The 13,563-nt window shown below is 40.5% G+C and overlaps 1 protein-coding gene across 2 annotated transcripts in view; it reads right to left on the bottom strand.

The window, feature by feature from the left end:
* Window positions 1–13,563, bottom strand: part of TMTC2 (transmembrane O-mannosyltransferase targeting cadherins 2) — a 372,311-nt gene that overhangs the window by 126,210 nt on the left and 232,538 nt on the right. The gene's annotated exons all lie outside the window — the stretch shown is intronic.

Below are 13,563 nucleotides of genomic sequence, written 5' to 3'. Positions count from 1 at the left end.
GTAGGTAAGAAACAGTCCCTACTGTGTAGTTTGAACACAACAACAAACTATAGCCTTTTGCAGAACAGAAAATCATCAGTTCTTAAGCTACAGCATGCTGTAATGATTAAGAGCAGCAGACTGTAATTTGAATAATTGGGTTTAATTTCCCACTTTTTCACATGAAGCCTGCTGGGTGGTTTTAGGCCAGTCACGTTTTCTTAGAGCTCTCTCAGCACCACCTATCTCACAAGGTGCCTGTTGTAGGGAGAGGATGGGAAGCAATTGTAACCACCTTGAGGCTCCTTAGGGTAGCCAAAAATGGGGTATAAAAACCAACTCTTCTTCTTTGTTGCCTTCTACATGTAATAGGAAAGCTGGGAGAGAATGCAAGTCCAAGACACCTCCCTCCACACCCCCAGGTTGTCCATATAATGACACACCAGGGTTTGAAGTCATAATCTCAAAACTTCACCATTTGTTGTGTCTTTGAAACTCTTCATCTGGCAGTGAGGGGCAAAAAAAGCCCTAAATGCAGTTGCTGAGCCTAAAAATGTCTCTCACATTGCTTGTGTTAATACAATTTAATCATAAATGGTCCTCACTTATCTAAGCCCATATCGCATAGCCTATTTTTTTCTCCTCTATTGTCCAAGATCTGCACAAGAGCAATTATAATACACATTCACAATAATCACAGTTGCAATCAGCATATTGTGTCTCTGCTCTTTTCTATCCCATTCATTAACACTAATTTGTGTTTTGGCCTGAACATTTAATACCATTTTAAAAGGACAGATGGGATTATCCGTTTCCCTGCTTAGAAATGATAATAAAGTCTTCTCTAGCCTTTTTGTTTTGAATTCTAGCTCTTTTCTCTCCAGGGAAGGATTGGAGCATCATAAAAATTCAAAAGAGCTATTTCATCTATACTGAGCTTCTGTGTGAGATGAAAGAGTCAAGCAGAAGAGCAAACTTCCTACAAGTGCATATTAAAAGTATGCTTTTAGCTTATTTTTGATAAACTGCAATATCTTGACATTTCTCTGCAGTACATCCATTATATATATCATTGTTAATGACTGCAAGATAATGAACCCTGCATTTGGTGTTCAGGCTCGCTATGTAGAAATAATTTCACTTGCCTTCTTAAATCATATTTTTTAATTATTTCCAGTGCTGTCATACATCTTAGGTCAGGGGTGTAAAACTTATCCCAAAGCTTTAATCTTCCTGTTGCTCTCTCCTTTCTCCCCCTCCCTTGCCTCTCCTTACCCTTCCCAAATCAAACTTGAGCTTCCACTGAATACAGAAAGCAGAGGGTGGGGCTGCTGAACTTCCCAGATCCTCCTTCATTGGGCAGAAGCTGCTCTGGATTCCTTTGAAATGCACTGCAGAACAAAAAAAAGGTGGCAAGAAAATGCAGAATGGATTTTCCATTCCCAGACTAGTTTACCTGGCCCTAGAGACCTTAATAGAAAATCCATTCTGCATTTTCTTTGCAACTTTTTGTTGCTGTTGTTCTGCAATGTATTTTGATGGAGCCCATGCAAGTCAATTGGCATTCTTGGTTCCCATTATCTCCAAAGACCCTTCAAGCCTCTCTCATCTCAAACTACTCTGTTAAAAAACTTAAGACCCTGCCTGGAGAACCACTGTGAGTAAATGGGGGGGGGGGGGAGAAGCTTGCAATGCCCAGCCAATTCATGTGTTCCTAGCCTCAAAGCATTTTGTACATTTTCAGTTCATATATTTAGTTTCTGCTGTTATCCTTGTGCTTTCTCTTGATGTTTTATTTTTAAAAACTGCATTGCCATATCCAACTATTCCCCCACCTCTCCATTTTAGGCAGCCATTTTTTAAGGCAGGAGGAAGATTTGGGAGGAGTCAGATTTCAAAAACTGTTAAATAAACAAAATATCACAAGACGGTTACTGTTTTTAGCATGTTTGCATTGGCGTCTCTCCTTATATTAGCAGCTAAAATTTTAATAGCACATCACTGGAAGTCAAAGGTAATGCCAACAAAAAGACAATGGTTCCTGAAGATCTGGGACATAATAGCAATGGATAAGATTGCAAACACAATTCAGCAATCAGAAGTTTTAGAAAGTGGAAAAGACAATAACACGTTTGTGGAAAAATGGTTTTATTTCTTTAAGTTTGTACAAGAACAACAAAATGTTTCATGTCAACTGCCAGAAAAATATATAGACTTTGTATTCTATTAAGTCTCTCTACATAATACTGTAATCATAATGGGATGGCTAAAGTTACAGATATTGTAATAGTTATATGTGTTGGATTGTTACTGTTATATTAATATTAATAAAATATATTTAAAATTGGAAAAAAAAAGTTTTAAAAATAATATTTTTAATTGTGTTTGCATCCTTTATTAAGTTTGTATCTCCACTACATGACATTACATTTTATGACACATATGGCCTGGTCCAACAAAGTCCCATTTATGTCTGATTTAGCCTTCATAACAAATGAGTTTGGAACCGCTGTCTTAGGTTTTCATTGAGTTTATTCTTTTCTTTTGCTCTTAACATGATTAATTATTGCTTTGATCACCAAACCACTTTTACCTAAATAGTCCATCAAAGTCATCTCCATCGTAGTAATTTAATATTTTAATGCAAGGCTAATATTTGAAAGCCATGGTCCTGAGACATCAAACCATAAAACATGCTGGAATTCATGATGTAAGAACTGCTGCCAATCTTCAAACATGGATCTTAGTATTTATTATCATTACTAGGTATAAGGCCCATTGTGGAGAAAAATACAACAGGTTCTAAAAAGAGCCTCTGGGTGAGTGCCCCCCACTCTTGTTGTCTTCCCTCTCACTCACCCAAGTGAAGGCATTCACTCTCCCCCTCACACCTCAAGGGAAGCTGATCTCTGCCAACTTGAGAGCAGTTGTAATTCTGAGTTATCTCCACCCCTCCCCAGGAGGAAATGGCTGGTTTGGAGAGTCGAGTGTATGGCATTCTTTCTGTCTGTGGTCCCACCACTCCTCAAACCCCACCCTCTTCAGGCTCCACCCCTTAAATATCCAGGAATTTCCTAACCTGTAGGTGGCAACCCTATATCCTTCCCTTTATCTGCCCCTCTAACTTTTCATCACCTCCCCCGTCCTTGCAGCCTCCACCTAGGAAAAGGACAATGAACAAGAGAGAGAGCTTGGGGTTATGGTAGATAATTCACTGAAAATGTCAAAACAGTGTGTGACTGCAATAAAAAAGGCCAATGCTGTCAAGTCGGCTGATTCAATAACGAGACCTTCTTTATAAAAGTTTCTAGTTTATTGATATCATTGTTCTCGACTACTCAGAGAGATTGGAAGACTAAGGAACATACAGCAAAGCATAATCATATAAGGTATACTTCAAAGGGATTCTTTAGGGAGGGGGTACCACGCAGGGCACATTCACGCATTGATGTTACAATTTCGTTCTCAGGCCTGTTGGCCTTGGGCGAGAAACCTCCCCCGGTGCCCAGCCTGAGAAGGCACCACAATCTCTTTCACATATTCCCATTTCAAAGCAAAACTACATAACAAAGGAAGGGAGGGGGGAGGGGAGAGTTCAAGCTAGCAGCATTGGCATACAGTGTGATTTTTACCAGAATGCTTCCCCTGAACCAAAGATGGAATACAGACTTGACCAGAGTTGAAGCAGACTTGACAAACGCTATGTTGGGAATTATTAGGAAGGGGACTGAAAACAAATCAGTCAGTATAATAATGCCCCTGTACAGGGAGTTTTTGGTAGAAAATGCCCAGCAGGAATTCATTTGCATATTAGGCCACATCCCCTGCCACCAAGCCAGCCGGAACTGCATTCCTGTGCGTTCCTGCTTAAAAAAACCAAAAAAAGCCCTGCCCCTGTATAAATTGATGGTGTGGCCTCCTTTGGAATACTGTGTAAAATTCTGCTCACCACACCTCAAAAAAGATATAGCATTGGGAAAAGTCCAGAAAAGGGCAACTAGAATGATTAAAGAGATTAAAGGGTTGGAACACTTTTCCTTGGAGTTCATGGACATTCAATGAAATTGCTGAGAAGTCAGCTTAGAATGGATAAAAGGAAGTACTTCTTCACCCAAAGGGTGATTAACACATGGAATTCACTGCGGCTGCAAGCACAGACAGCTTCAAGAGGGGATTTGATCAACATATGGAGCAGAGATCCATCAGTGGCTATTAGCTGCAGCGTATTGTTGGAACTCTCTGTCTGGGGCAAGTGATGCTCTGTATTCTTGGTGCTTGGGAGGGGCAACAGTGTGAGGGCTTCTAGTGTCCTGGTCCCACTGATGGACCTCCTGATGGTACCTGGTTTTTTTGGCCACTGCGTGACACAGAGTGTTGGACTAGATGTGTCATTAGCCTCATCCAACATGACTTCTCTTATGTTCTTATCTTTCTCCACAGTGGGGGCAGGGGACCAAAGCAGCTTACATCATTCTCCTCTCCCTCCATTGATCTTCACAACAACCGTGTGAGGTAGTTAGGCTGAAAGTCTGTTACTGGTCTGAAATCACCCAGTCAGCTTCCACAGCAAGAACCTGGGTCTGGCAGATCCTGCTCTGAAGCCCTAACTCCTATGCCCTCCTCAAACTTCACCAGAAAATCTCAGGAATTTCCCAGTAACCTGGAACTGGCCGCCCTAGTCAGAACTGACCCTATTGAGTTCTCCCTCAGAAGCTTTTAGTGATACCTTTCAGACCAACACACTCTCTCTAATTATGTTGGTCTTAAGCACAGGAATTGATCTCTCTCTATTTCTTGCTTTCCCTCCCTATCTCTCTCTCTGTATCTGGTCTGCTGCTATGGGACACCATCCCCCCCCCCCCCCAATCTCTGGCTGTTTCCCTTCCAAAGAAGGAGAGGCAGGAGGCCTTAACCAATTGAGGAAAGGTTTTTTTCTGGCACTTTCCCTCCTCCTCGATCTCTCAGCCAATTGAGGGAAGGGTTTCTTTCTCTCCTCTGCTTAGCAGTGGCTCGATCCTTGTCTGTCCTGGGGCTGGATGGTGGAGGTTGATCTCCACTGAGATTGAGCGACAGGCAGCTCAGACAATGGGAGATTTGGTGAACCCATGGCCAGTCTGTCTGCAGAATTATGTGATGATGATGATTTCATAATAAAAAAACCACTTTCACACAGTTCTGAGGAATAATAAAATCTGAATATGAACTGACTAATAAATGTTTCCATATTTTTAGGGACTCCTCATTAGGGGGTTAGGGATGTGCACCAGGAAAACAAAATTAAGTACTTTAGTACTTGGATTTTGGAAAGATACTGTTATTTGGGGGTATTTGGGTCCCCAAATAATGTTTCAGAATTTGTGTCCGTGGGCTTTTTTAGGGTTTGTGTGGAGATTCTGGAATTATTTGGGTTATATTATTCTCTATCAGGGATGGGGGGAGGGGCTGCAGTGGATTTTTATCAACCAAATGATACCAAACTTGCAGAAAATCTAGACCTGCCTTGTCCACTGAAGACTCTCCCCCACACCACCAATTTCAAGCAAATTGAATCAAGGGGTCAATATCAAAATCTGCTATTAAAACTTTAACTTTCCATTGTATACTTAAAGGTGCCAGATGGCATGGTTTTCCTTACACCTGAAAGTGTGTGTGAGGTGGGGGTGGAATACCAGCCTTGTCGTATCTATTTGATTTACAGCTAAGCCAAAAGACTTCCTTCTGTTTCAGTTTTATTTTTTATTGCAAAATAATCAATTTTAGATGTATTCTTGTGCCCCTTTACAATTCCGAGACAATAATGTCAGCTCAGATGGAACTGTACAAAAGAGAACACAGAATTCTTCTTAGGCTTTGTTATAATTTAAATTAGCCAAGGTCTTTAACATAGGGATTGTGCCTTTCCTTGGCAAAGACTTGGAAGCTTCCCTGCCCTTGCTCCATGTAAATTTCTTTAGGGGTTGATACATTTTTCTGGGTATGAATTGCTGAAACATAAATCACAGTCTTTTGCACAATTCTCTCTGAGTGGTAATTAGCATTCAGGACATGAATAAAAAGCAGAATTCCACATTTCATTTTCATACGTTGGTCAGAAGTCTGAGTCCAGTGGCATCTTTAAAACCAATAAAATTTAATTATCCTCAGAATTAAATGTTGGTCTTAAAGGTACCACTGGACTCAAACTTTGTGCTTTCATTTCCATGTTATTTATTTAGTTTTCAGCAAGCATTTATTCCTTATTATACACTATAATAACTCGCAAACATTCAACTTGGCTGAAGCACATGAAAGCTTACATTCTCAATAAAACTTTGTTGGTCTTGTTGCTACTGGACTCCAACTTTGACATACATCACAGCTTGACTGATAAGCAACCACGGCTGTCACACATTCACCACTGGTTCCTGTGCTTCCCTCTCCCAAACTCTCTCTTCCCTAATACCCTGCCATCATCTGTACAAACTTCCATGCTTCATCCCAATTGACTCCTCTGACCTAGTTTACATAGAACACATTTACATTTAGTAAATGGGTCAACTTAGATAATATAATGAAAGTTTGACCAAGTCAGAAAAGGCTTATATCTGAACTTTATGTATGAAGCTTATCAGCTGTCAGCTCAACTTTCTTCACAAAGGTTGTTGTGAGGATATGATGTGCTCTGCAGATAAAGTGCAACAACATGCAAATACCATAAACAATAAAGCATCACCATCATGCCAGATGATAGTGGCCTAGGGCCTTGTACACCACCCAGGATAAAAATCTCAGTTTCCAGACTGCCCCACCTATCCTCCCTTCCATCTTTCCAATATCTACTATAGTGGAAATGGATAATGAATCCTATTTTCAAAACCTTTGAAACATTGGTAGGACTTGCTATGTGCTTGCTGTGGGCAGGACTATCTCCCATCCAGCTCCCATTGCATTGCTTGCCAACACTCAAGCAGCCAGCAAGAGGAGAAAACAATTTTTAAAACACTGTCAGGTGATAGTATTACATCACTTACAAAGAAAACCTGGAAGTTGCATCATATTGCTCTAGGAATTGCTGGAATCACCAGAAATGGATTCTGAGACAGGTGTGATATCACTTCCAGGTTTTCCTCAGAAGACATGGAACGATGTCATTTGATAGTGTCCCCCATGTCCCTGTCCCCCAGACTCTTGACAGCTGGCAACAGGCTGGCAACCATAGGCACTAGACCAAGGCTGTCAAACATGCAGTTCAGGGGCCGAATCAAGCCCTCAGAGGGCTCCTATCCAGCCCCCAAGCCACTGGCTGTCATCTGCTTCCTTCTCCCTCTCTCTTGCTTCCTTCTGCAAAATAGCTTGCTTTGCAAGGCTTGCTCAACCGCACAGAAGCTACAGAGCAAAACCTCTATTTTCTCCATTGGCTGAGGCTCCTCCCTTGGGGAGGAAGGGGGGAGGAATAGCTTGCTTTGCCAGACTCTCTCAATTGCACAGCAGAGCTACTGAGCCAAGCCTCTCTTCCTTCTATTGGCTGAGGCTCCCCCCCCGGTCCCCTGGGAAAGGAAGGAAAGAGCCAGAGCTTCCTTTGCCCAGTTCCCTGGATCCCATGGGAGATATACAAAGCAAGCATCTTTAAGACCAAGTGCTAACATTTTAAGCATGTTTTAAGTTTTTTATATATATAAAGTTTAAGTTTTTTATATATATTTGTGTTTGTCTGTGTTCTTTATAAAATTTGTATCTCTACTAACTAATCTTAAATAGGTACACACATGGCCCGGCCCAACAAGGTCTCATTTATGTCAGATCTGGCCCTCATAACAAATGAGTTCGACACCCCTGCACTAGACTTTTCAGAATATTACCATACAAACATAGAACAATAAAACTTCAATATCCTTTATGGAGCTCAATCATTTTTCATTCAACAGGGAACACACACTAACATTTCATAAAATAAATACTATTTCAAAAGCAGTTCTGTAAACACTATTTTTTAATTCTCAATATCTGTAGCACTGTTCAATTGTTCTGGCTATAAATTTAGAAGAACCCAGCAAGAAGAGGAATTCCTTTTAATAGTTGGCAGCAAGGATTTGGATTACAGTGCTTCTTAATCCAGCCCATCTGCCATATGCTTTGACACTCTCATAAATCCTCCAGCCCTTCAACAGTTATAATTTTCCTCTGGGAAAGAAAATGAACACAGATCTCCACCCCCCCCCCCCAAAAAAAAGATCAGATTGAAATGCTGCACATGATTGCTGTGTTTTTAATCAGTGAATCTTTTTTTGCTGGTTCACCAAATCCAAGCACTCCATACCATGCATGATGCAATACTTTGGGCCAGATCCCTGTCACACAACTCTGCAGTAACAATGCTGAATTAAACTCCATGGCAGATTAGCCACATTGCAGTTCTTCTCAATGCAAAGTCCTGTTTTATCCAGTAGCATATGTAGTTTCCAGATGGCAAGATTCTTTCCTCATTGCCCTCTCCTTATCCATCAAGGAATAAAACCCAAAAGAAATAGACTTTGAAGATTTCAGAGCATAATATAGGCAACAATTCAAACAGTATTCTCACATTACAAATGGATGCATCAAATAGATTGTTTCTAATACATCCACACATTTAAGAAAAAAAAGAATGCAAGATTCAGTTCAAACCATGATTTGCAATCCTAGCTAGGAAAAATGAATACTTCTATGAAGGTAGCCCAATCTCAACTGTCAAATATAATTTAAAACCTGATCAGAAAGCAGCAGATAGTTCATTGCCTGAAGAGATGGGTTAATCAGCACACATATTTATGTATTTATTTAATTTATATCCCACCCTTCATGCCAAAGGCAGGCTCAGGGCGGCTCACAGGTTAGGGTCAAACAATGACCAAGCAAGATAAAACAGAAATAAAACATAAGACATAAAACAATTATTAAAACATCAATTTCAATAGGTGCTAGTGCAATAATTCATACAGACAGTTAAAATTTCAATGATAACAGATGGTGAATTGGTTAGTATTGGATATTCCAAAGAGGACCCAGGTACGCCATAGTGTGGTAAGAGAAATCCAGGGTAATGTTTAGGTTTATTTCTCTATCTGTTACTGAGAAAGCATACCATTATGAGAAAGCATTTTAAAAGTGCAAAAGCATCTATACTGGCTGTTACTTAAACAATTCACACGTAATGACAAAAACATAGATTGTGAATGAATCTGCAGGAAACCTTAAGGTCAAGGATTCCGTCAACCATTCCTTGTACAACCAGCAAAACAAATACTTCTGCATTCTTAGCAGATCACAGTTTGTCATTTCATTCAAATCACATATTCCAGGCCCCAAATCACATATTCCAGGCCCCAGGAATATGTTTGCAGCACAGGTCCAGAGTTGGTTGAAAAGGAGGCTGCTGGCTTGGAGCTGGCCATGTGGAAGGAGGAAGAGGCAGGTCCCAGCTGTGATCCAGGCAGGCTGCAACATCAGTGAGTCCAGATAGCCAGCAAGGGGACAGAGTCTGAGGTGGGCATGGCTCTGTTCCCCAGTGGACCCACCCCCTTTCTCTACTTAAGACAAGTGCAGTTAGAGGACTCCACACAGTTCATCCTGACTCTCTCGCTCTCCCTCCATTGTTGTTTTTGTTTCAGGTTCATTCAATTCATTATTTGTATTCTGTCACAACTTGGGTGGTTTGGGCATTGGGACTGATCCCTTGTGGTGGAGGCTGTGCCTGAATGCCTGCCTCCTCTTTTTGGGGACTCCTTTAAGAGTTCTTGGGGTGGAGCCATTTAGTGGCATGCCCAACTTGGAGGTTACCAGCTGGTTCCTACCCAGGTCTGCCACTCCCCGGTCCCCGCCCCCGCTATAGGTAGGCTGGGCAGGGGAGAGGGTTCATTGGGTTGCAGGCAAGTTGCCTGATGCCAGATCTGTCCCCATAGTGCAAAAATGCTGCTTTGCTTGTGTTCAACAAAAATTGCGGCTAATTCTTATCCCATAAATCTGTGTTTGAGTTTTCCTTTTGTGCACACACTCTGTTAGGACCTTGAGCCTGCAACCATGGTTTGTTTTCTGCTTTCACAACCATAATTAGAAAGCTTGCCTGGTCTGGAAAAAAAAAAAAAAGAAGCAACTGTACATTGTGGCTCAGAGGAAGGAGCAAACCATGATATGGCATGAAAGCAGAAATATTCAATCAACTGAATGTATAGAGACAGACTGTTCAATCCCAAGGGTCTTCCAGTCTTGTTTTGGTTATGGCAAACTATAGTTATTATTTCTGAACCATGCTAAAGTCCTCTAGCCATTTAACAATTTAATTAACAAAAACTCCCAACATGTTTTAAAATGAGTTTTAACGCCTTTCCCAAAACAGAGAACAAAATTTTGTGAGATCATAGTTGGTACTGAGGGAATAGATAGCTAGTGGGGCATGACCTAAAGTAATCACAACATAAAAGAAAATGAAATAAAGTGGTGGCAGAGGATACAGATAGTGATGGCTGGTGAGAAAGAAAAAATGGTGATGGGGGCTGGGGAACAGTGACCCAGGGCAAAAGGGAGAAAGTTCTCTTCCACTTCCCACACTGCCACTTTGGGTGGCAGCTTCATCAGATCACTGCTTTCTCACCTAACCATCACCACTTTCTTGACATGTTCTTCTATTGGGGAGGGGGGGAGTACATACAGACAAGAAAGTATGTAGAGTTGGGGGCATATGTTACTCTCCAGTCAGGAGGAAAGGCAAGTAGTGTAGAAAAATGTTGACTTTTTTTTCTTGAGAACACACCAAACATTCTGACCTAACTGGATTGGATGGAGGCTTCCTTATACTGTTTTGCCCTTTAACACAATGTCATGCTGTGTAGGGTTGCAGACTGGGATATTTTCCAGACGGAATGATCTGATTGGCAACTGGATTGAAGTTTCCTCAATATAGAGATCTTCAGAACATAGAGCAGATGAGTTTCATTCAAATATAACTGTCAGACTTCCTTAATTACATAGTATCCACTTATTACTTTTTCTTTTTGTGTGTGCTAATAAGTATAGCAACAGTCAAAACCTAATTGGCTGGGGATAACTAAAACTGGATCTTAATCCACATTTTATAAAGTTCTAGTGTATCATTTGCTGTTTTCAATTCATATCTGTAAGAATTTTCAGCTTCTTCAGAGGTATGCCTGGGAAGTTGTTTTCCTTCCATTAACTAGACACTAGTTATACATGAACACATGTATCCCACAAAGCTAACGTTTTGACTTGATTTGAGAAGCACCAGGTAATACATGTATTTCCTACCAAGTTTACAATTCTGGTCTTATGCTTAGGAATTAGATGACAGGTATAAGTAGATCCAACATCATTCAGTCCTGTATTGGTTGGTTCAGCTCTACTCCAATTAGATGGTGTTGGTATGTATTGTCTATGGCTGTGGGACCATGCTGTTTTGTTGGCCCCCATGTTCCCTCTTTCTTGTAACCTCCTTGTTGTATGGCACCCTGCCTGGTAATGTTCCTTGCTTCCACATAGGAAACAATTACAAGTGCCTCTTCTTCCAGACTATTGACAGAACAAAGTAGGAGTCAAGTGCGCCTTTAAGTCCAACGAAGTTTTATTCAGAACATAAGCTTTCGTGTGCTTCAAGCACACTTCACACACAAAAGTTTACATTCTGAATAAAACTTTGTTGGTCTTAAAGATGCCCTTGACTCCTACTTTGTTCTACTGCTTCAGATCAACACGGCTGCCCACTTGGATCAGACTATTGACAGGTTCAGCAACCTCTTCTATAACGTTTGTTTGTTTGTTTGTTTGTTTAATCAAATTTATATCCCGCCTTCTCCTAACGGGTTCAGGGCAGCTACTGGTATCTCTTCTGCCCCTATAATGTGCACTTAGTATTCTGAATGGTTTGTTTTAAAAGATTAATTTCTGTGTTCACATCCTTGATTTCTTCAGTGATCGCTTTTAGCTCCCTTGTGCTTGTCCTTCAACAAAGAATTGCTATTTTCCTCACATTAAGAGAGTTTTTGTCTTATGCTAAGGTTTTACAAACAAGTGTTTAACAAACATGAATTTGAGCAGACTTCAGAGGATGGTGCAAGACAGGAGGGCCTGGCATGACTTTGTCCATGGGGTTGCAAAGAGTCGGACTCGACCGTGTGACTGAACAACAAGAAGTTGTAGAGAAGGATTTTTCCCTTTCTTTGCTATGTACCATTTCCCCAGTTCTGTTGTTTCTTTTTTTCACAGACAATGAAATTCAACTTTTCAAACAATGTATCATCTGTCACTTGGCTGTCATTTAAATAAAAGGCTGCATCATAATCCTAATATTGTCACTCTGTAATCCTGTAAGAAAGGAGTGCAGGAGCAGCTTTTGTACCACAGCAGTGTCACACTTTAGGTCAGAAGTTGCTGCTTGGGAGGCAAATAGGATTTTTTTGCCCCTGACAAGGAAATCTTGGAATGACTCTTGGAGTTCCTGTACTGCTTTTGACGGCTCAAAAGACAGTTCAGTTGCATCTTTTTCTTTAGGACCTCAAGATACACCTTAGTTTTGCTGAGATCTCATTTCCCCTCCAAATACTTCCTCAGACTGAGTCCAGGAGAAACTGCCTTGTTTACAGGTTTTTACTATTTCTTTTATCTTTTCCTGAAACTAAGCCTCAAGCAGTTCTACTTTCTCAGTATATTGCTTCTCCATTTGCAGTACTGAACGCTGTAATCTGTTATTTCAGTTTCAGTAATGTAGACAGCCACTCATCCTTTCATTCTCTTAGATCTGTTCCATTCAGATATTGTACAAAATGCTTGGGCAAGGCAAAGTAGCTTTTAGTTGCAATCTTACAGTGATCTGTCCCAGAAAAGCCTGTTGTTGTTCAGTCGCACAGTCAAGTCCGACTCTTTGCGAACCCATGGACAAAGTCATGCCAGGCCCTCCTGAAGATGATTTTGTCTCTTTCCTCAATTATTTGAGCTGGGTCAGCATCAGTCTTATATATATAAGAGACCCGCAGAAATTTGAGGTACAATGTGGGCATTAAATCAGTACCCCAACAGTAAAAAGGGACAGCTAACAGTACACTTTTAAAAACAGAGAAAGAAGCAGCATGATCAGACTGAGTCTTACAGAGAAATAAATAGTTAAAATTAGTTAAAATGTAAAGCAAGGCACCTTCTGCAAGAAAATTGATCTTAAAAGCAAACACCTTTATCAGATGAGATCATTTCAGATTCTAGCCATAAAACAAAGAACAAATATAGCAAAAGAGATAAAGGGAATTTCTTAAGTCAAATACATCCCAGAGAGTAACCCAGTTTTCTTCCAGACTTAATTATAAAAGAAAAACACATCTCCTGAGTCCTAACACATCTGTAAGCTCATCCATTGTGTTTAAATTTATCATGTCACCATCAGCTTTTGTCAAAGAAACACTAAGCAGGGAAATAATTTTCTTTGAAGCAGGAAACTAGCAGATAAAGTTAATTTAATTTGAAATCATTACAGGACTCCCCTAGAACAAAGGAAATTTTACATATATAAAGACTCAGATTTCAACCACACAATGGATTCAGTTTTTCCTCCAAACTGACTTTGATTGC

The sequence above is a fragment of the Heteronotia binoei genome, chromosome 8 (assembly GCF_032191835.1).
Source record: "Heteronotia binoei isolate CCM8104 ecotype False Entrance Well chromosome 8, APGP_CSIRO_Hbin_v1, whole genome shotgun sequence".
NCBI classification, from domain to species: domain Eukaryota; kingdom Metazoa; phylum Chordata; class Lepidosauria; order Squamata; family Gekkonidae; genus Heteronotia; species Heteronotia binoei.
This window is presented reverse-complemented; position numbering and strand designations above follow the sequence as displayed.